Here is a 6,683-nt window from a genome sequence, read left to right as displayed (position 1 = left end):
TTCTCTCCAACCGGACAAGGCTGATCGACAGGAAGGCAGAGCCTGCTGGTAAGTACATGAAGTATTGTGTACAAATGGGAGTTGTAAAAAGATCGGATATACTGTAATTCTCTAAGTGTCAGTTGCATTGTATGTTTGGGAGTGATACCACCATGAGGCTCAGTGAGATTTCTCACTATCGTTGTAAAGACCATCTCGTTAGCTACGTCAATGCAGCTATAACATCCCGCATATCCGATTCGAGCCTAATCTTGCCACACATTATTCCCGGAACAATTCAATAGATTCCTGACTAGTGCCCGATATCCTGGGAGCTGAGCCATCACAAGGAAGCTGCTGTGCACCCACATGAGCACTAGCATGGCAACCTTGCCCTGCTGAGATAGGAATCCTTTCGAACATGCCAGAGAATGGTACAGAAAATCTACCAACAGTGCCGTAAGAATGCTATGTGTCAGAGTCTCTGTGACCACCCACCTTCCCCCTCCGACTCACTCTATCCCAGCCCCAGCACCCCCTCCTACCCAGATTCATGCTGTCACTGACGTCTTCCTCATCTTCCAAACCAACATCGCATCGGCATTTCCACGTCACTACCTCGGAATACCTCCCGCCATGTACCAACACCAAGAACCATGCAAAACTTAAATCTCTCACTACATCCTTCCCTTTCTGTCATTCCAGGAGAAGAGAGAACACTGGAGGACAGAAAACTCTTGGATTGGTGGAGAGGTGTCTGACACCAGATTCCTCAACCTGTGAGGAGTAACTCTTGTTTCTCACAAGAAAACCTGATACACCCACATTCCACTAAGCGAGAAAATACCATTCTTCACTCCTTTGTTAGCACTCTGTCAGTCTCATTAATTCTTCAGTGTATCTTTGCATTGGTCCTCGAAACTTCTGTCTCTCGTGTTCTGCCGGTTCTGTCAGCATCTACTCTCGCTCCGCAGGCTAAGAAGACACCTCCTCGTTCTCTGAGCATGAAAGTATTGCGGCCTCAAAGGAAATATTAGTAAGGCTGCGTCCAGCACACACCACCAGCTTCCTGGGAATGTGAGCTATTGAGGGTGTGGGAGCACAGTCTGGTAAGCACCTCACTGTGTCATTTGTCACAGAACTCAGAGGGCTGCCAGCGACCCGGGACGGGCAGAAGAGACCGTGGTGTCGGCAAATATCGACATGTACCAGGGAGCAGCAGATGCAGCAGACAGGGATATACACTTGAAAGACGACAGGGATGCAGATACATTATGGGGATCCAGATATCCCAATCAATGAATCATCTAACCTCCAAGAACAGTTTCGCAGTGGCCATGGAGAAGCAGGCCCAGCAACCTCAGCGTCTGCTGGCCATGGGCACAAAGCTGTAACCCATCGACCACTGCTCCACGGGCGTGTAGTCGCGGTGCCACTTTGTAATCACAAGTAATAGGGACAGTGCCTTGCTGGAGGAGGAAGCACACACAGGTCACACCGACGACCCAGACTGAAGATGTCATAGAAGTGGCTGAGCCTCCACCTGCAAACCGCTGCCCAGTTCTGCTCAGCATTGTCAGAGCTCCCTCACCCCTGCCAGACAGAAATGCTGCGAGGCTGACTGAACAAACCACTGCAGGGCTAACAGGCAGCAACAAGGAGTCCGATCCTTCCTGCCCAACACAGTAACTGGTATTCATTAAATCTGTGACAATGAAGGAAAGGGAGGTTTAGTGGCAAGCGTGACAAACCACGTACGTTATTTGATCCTTTTCGATAAGTGGTATCAGCTTGACCTTCCACTTGGCTGTTTCCCTCTCGGTGGAGAGAAGGCTTAATATAACTGCAGCACCATGATGCCTAACGACATGGTCACATAGGATCAATGTGTGTACTGAGAGCCTGGTGTCATATGTGGAAGGAAGAGGAACAAGTTTTGCCGAGGTAAGGCTGAGCTGCAAATACCGTCATACCTCATCCAACAAATTTATGGAATCCCTTCCTATCCAAAATTCATTTTATTCACCATTGCATATAGTGTTATCACCCATCCTCGCGCACAACTGCAATCTCCTCGACCTCTCAACGCACAGTCCTCAGAGGTGAAGAATTGCAAAATCATTTTCCTGGACAACAGTTCCCAATCCCCGAACTGGTCACTTTGTAGCCAAAGGACTGTTGAAACCAAGTCTCTGGATTGCAGACGCAAAGGCAATCCCCACCGCACACCTCCACCACCCCCCCCCCCCCCCCCCCCCGGAACAGACTATGGTCGATTCCTGGACTGGGGACCAGCAAATGCCAGATGCCAAAGTTCATGGGCAAGGCCCATACAACAGGAGCCTGTGCATCTTGCCCTGAGATGCTATTTGGTCTGATCGAACACCATAGTCGTTTGTAACCGATCGGAAACAGCGTCATCCTGTCCCTCTCTGAGAGCCATGCCATGTTCCCTCGATAGCCAATGCATTTTGTGAATTTGTCAAGAGAGGAAATTGAATAATTAGACAAGTTTTGCTATTAAGAAGTCTTTTCATAATAAAATAATCCTCTTTCATGTCAATGCTTCAAGTTGTTGGTCACTGCTGTAGAAATCAGTTCAGTCCTCCTGGGAATTACCCTAACGACGCTGCTTGGCCCAAACACTGTCCCTGCCAGGCACTCAGCTCCAGTGTGGACCAGCTCACGGAAAATTCTCTGACATCTTCAAACTCTCTCTTCTACAAGCTGAAGTCCCAATCTGCTTCAAGAAGACCACCATCTTCTTCGTAAGTGAGGAAACAAAACTCATGCATTGTTCCTTCATGACGACCGCCCAGTGGCCTGAGCACAATAATCCTGAAGTGCTTCGAGAAGCCGGTGAGGTTCCACATCAACTCCATTCTCCCAGACTGCCTTGGTCACTTCAAATTTGCCTTTTAAAGTAACAGGTCCACAGTGAATGAAATATCTCTCGCCCTGCATCCCTGGAACTTCTGGACAAGGACACTTTTGTCAGACTCCTGCTCATTGACTACCCCTCTGCCTTCAACACTCTTATCCTCTCGACATTGAAATCAAAACCCTGTGACATTTGTCATGATTTTATCCTCTGCAACTGGATCCGCAGCTGTCTGTCCCACAGATACCAATCATTGAAGATAGGCAACTGCACCTTCTCCCGAATAACCTTCACCACTTGCGTCCCCCAAATAATGAGTGCTCAACCAGTTACTGTATTCCCTTTACACCCACGGATCCCGAACGAACACCATCTATACGTTCACTGACGACAGCACTGTAACAGGAGGGAAATGTGACAACGAGGAATAAAAAGACTGAAGGGAGATAGAGAGTTCATTGACGTGGTGCAATGAGAATAGCTTCTCTCTCTCTGTCAATTTTGGTAAAATTAAATAGCATATAATTGACTTCAGAAGGAAAGGAGAACAACACGCTTCCATCTACATCAATGGGAATGAGGTTGAGAGAATGGAAAATGTCAAATCTCCTCGACTGACCATAATGGACAATATACAACAACGCCTCTTCTTCCTCAGAGAGCTCAGGAAGTTTGGCATGTGCACAAGGACCCACACTAACTTCGACAGTTGCACCTTTGAGCGCATACTGTCTGGGTCCAGAAGGCCATTTATGGCAACTGTGAAGCTCAGGATCATAACAAACTACGAAGGATTGTGTGCGCAGCCCAGGCCATTATGGAATCGAATACTCTATCAATGAACTCCATTTACACATCTCGCTGCCACGAAACGGCAGGCAACATCACCAAGGACCTAACTCACCCCGGTCATGTACTCCTTACGTGCATTCCGTCAGGTAGAAGACACTGAAGCTTGAACACATCCACCAGCAGGTGCAGGAACAGCTTTTCCCCAGCTGTTATTAGACGGTTATGAGACTCTCTTGTTCAAATCATACTGATCTTGCTGACATTGAATTTGCCTTGTGCCCACTCTCTGCAATGTAACATTTTTCCAAGTCTTTTTTGATCTCTTCATCCTCGCATACTATCATGTGCCTATATTGCTTATAAACAAAGGGTTTCACTGTTGTTCGCGACACGTGACGATACATAAATCAAATCAAATCCGAACCTAGGCACACCGATATTCACAGATTCCGTGTAATTCTGAGGAAGTTTAACAAACATTTAGACTAAGAACATTAGTGTGAGACTGTGTTCCATATGAATGTAGATGCCTGTCTGCGTTCGCTTGTAAGTTTTCTTGTAGTTTATTTTAATTACCTCTTGGTGAAGAGCAGCGAAACCTGTGAGTCTGTCGAGCAGCATGGACTCACAACGGAGATAGCCGAGAGAGTTTGGGTTCCTGATGGCTCCTGTCCTGACGCTAATTCATGGCTGCTCAGGCGGTGATGAGTCTCGGTCCTTGGCAGTGCCCATATCCAGTACAGTTTCGTGCAGGCAGCAGATGAGATCTGTTTTTGTTCATGGCAATATCTGTATCTATCATAGATTCACAAAATTAGCTGTGCAGGTGAGTCTGGGATTTTGACAGCATGAGCATCCAGCACAGACTCATGGAGGTAGGGTGCCAGTGGGTCAGTTTTCTGTCAGTGTCTGTATCCAGCAGAGGTCCATGGAGGCAAAGCGGAGGTGAGTTTTGTTTCCGATCAGTATATGTATCCAGCTCAGATTCATGGAGGCAGAAAAGGTGAGTTTGATTTACTGTCATTACTGCATCCATCATAGATTAATTGAGGCAGAGCGAAGATTAGTTTGGGTTCTGTCAGTATCGCTATCCAGCGCAGATTCATGGAGAGAGGGATAAAGGTTTTTTCGGGTTCTTGTCATGATCTGTATCAAGCACAGATTCATGGAGATTGGGATAAGGTGAGTTTGGGTTCCTGTCAGTGCAGGTCGCTATCACAGATTCATGGAGGCAGCAATGGAGCTTAGGCCCAGTACAAGATCCGGCAGCAACTGCAGTGACTGCATTAGTTCGCGATATCTAAAGCAGCCTCGTGGTAACAACAGAATCGTGTTTGGACCAATGTCATGCCCAGAAGCATCAGTGGCATCTACTTTGCTGAGGTCCATCAAGGCCTCTTTGTCACCAAGGCATCAGCGGAGTCAAGATGCTGCCAAAGATTTGGCGACTTTCATTCCGACGGTGATAGAGTGGGGACACATGCCTGACCAGCATGTCCATGATGGAGCACTTATCAAGGACTATATAATCTTTCAGCACTCCCAGTCATCTCAACCTTATCTTGGAATGCTCTCCTACATCTTGACACAACACCTCGTACCCTCAGACAATCTGTCTGAGGAGTTAAGAGTACTTCCATTTCTGTGAATTAATGTTCACCATTCCCACAGTTCAAAGATGTGGTGGTTAGGGGATTGTCTATGTTAAGCTAACCATAGTGCGCAGGGAATTATAGGTTAGTCTGTCTGCTTCTCCCATTTGCCCCATCGGGCTGGTCAGTCACTCTAATATAAGCTGCAATTTTACATGAAAAGGAACAACTTACGTTTGGAGTATGAGCTATAAGAAGTTATAAACGTTTGATGAGAAATCTTCGAATTATGTGCTCAGGTCGTTGGTAGGTCTGAGTGTAAATATGGTCCTTTGTTAAGAGAGGTGTTTACTCTTTTCGAAAATCATTTACCGTGCAACTTGCTGGGTTGACATTTGGCATATTGTGTGTAATTAAGAAACTTAGCTTGAATCTATACTCAGGAGACGTTTTTGGGTAAGTTGCTTTACGGTTGATGCTGTTCCTCCAGAAGCCGTTGTTGTCTTTCGACACGTCACAATTGCCCCGAGTATTGGATATGATTGGGATCAGCCTCTTGCTTGCAAATCCCAGCTCTTTGTCTCAGTGTCACACAGTTTCAGCTTGTTCTTCAGTTCATACTTCAAGTCGTTACCCCAGCTCTTCCACACTCTCATGTCTGGACTCATTGTAGATGACTTGTGCGTTATCATCCAGGACAGCTGTTGCTTTTGTTTTGGGTTTGTGACAACACTGTTTAATTGTTCCTGTGGTAATCTGAGGCCTCGCAGAGTTTAAGTTCATTGTCTGCCCATCCACTCTGCTCTCCAAAATCCAGCGTTTCATTGGCCAAATAAACAACTGAATGAAAGAAACACTCTCTTCATATGACAGGCGTACGTGATCTGGTGACTGGGCATCACTCTAAACTAAACCTATTCTCTGGCTATATTTTATGGAGGTGATGGTCTCTCACTCACTGGCTGGTGAGTCAACATTAACAGAGTCTCCTCTTTTCATGAAGCCCTAGTGTACGTATTGTCACTCGGGCACTGTGCTGGACAAGAGAAGGGCTTTGCACAAATGACAGCGCCAAGGAGTGGTCATTACCAGCCAGAGGCCAGTGGCCCTGCTTAACAGGAAGGCAGTAACATTTAGTACAACAACAACCTGAAGGCTGTTATTGATCTTGGGTAACAGAGTAACAGTAAGTGATTGAGTGAGAGGAGGGGAGGTGACGATCACAACACAGCTTTGTGTAGGGGTGTGTTTGGCTGGGGTGGGGTGTGGTGCAGTAAGGTCACATATGAGCAGGTGTCCCCTTCCTCAACTGGTACTTGATATTTCCCGACCCCTAAATCTACAAGCAATGCTGCAATGCTGAACACATTTGCATGTCGTTGTCCTCTCATGTTGAGCACCTCACTCACCCCTGAATGGCATTGGGATCAGAACTGCTC

Source organism: Chiloscyllium plagiosum, chromosome 8, assembly GCF_004010195.1.
Source record: "Chiloscyllium plagiosum isolate BGI_BamShark_2017 chromosome 8, ASM401019v2, whole genome shotgun sequence".
Taxonomy (NCBI): domain Eukaryota; kingdom Metazoa; phylum Chordata; class Chondrichthyes; order Orectolobiformes; family Hemiscylliidae; genus Chiloscyllium; species Chiloscyllium plagiosum.
The sequence above is the reverse complement of the archived record's forward strand: the minus strand, read 5'-3'. Positions refer to the sequence as shown.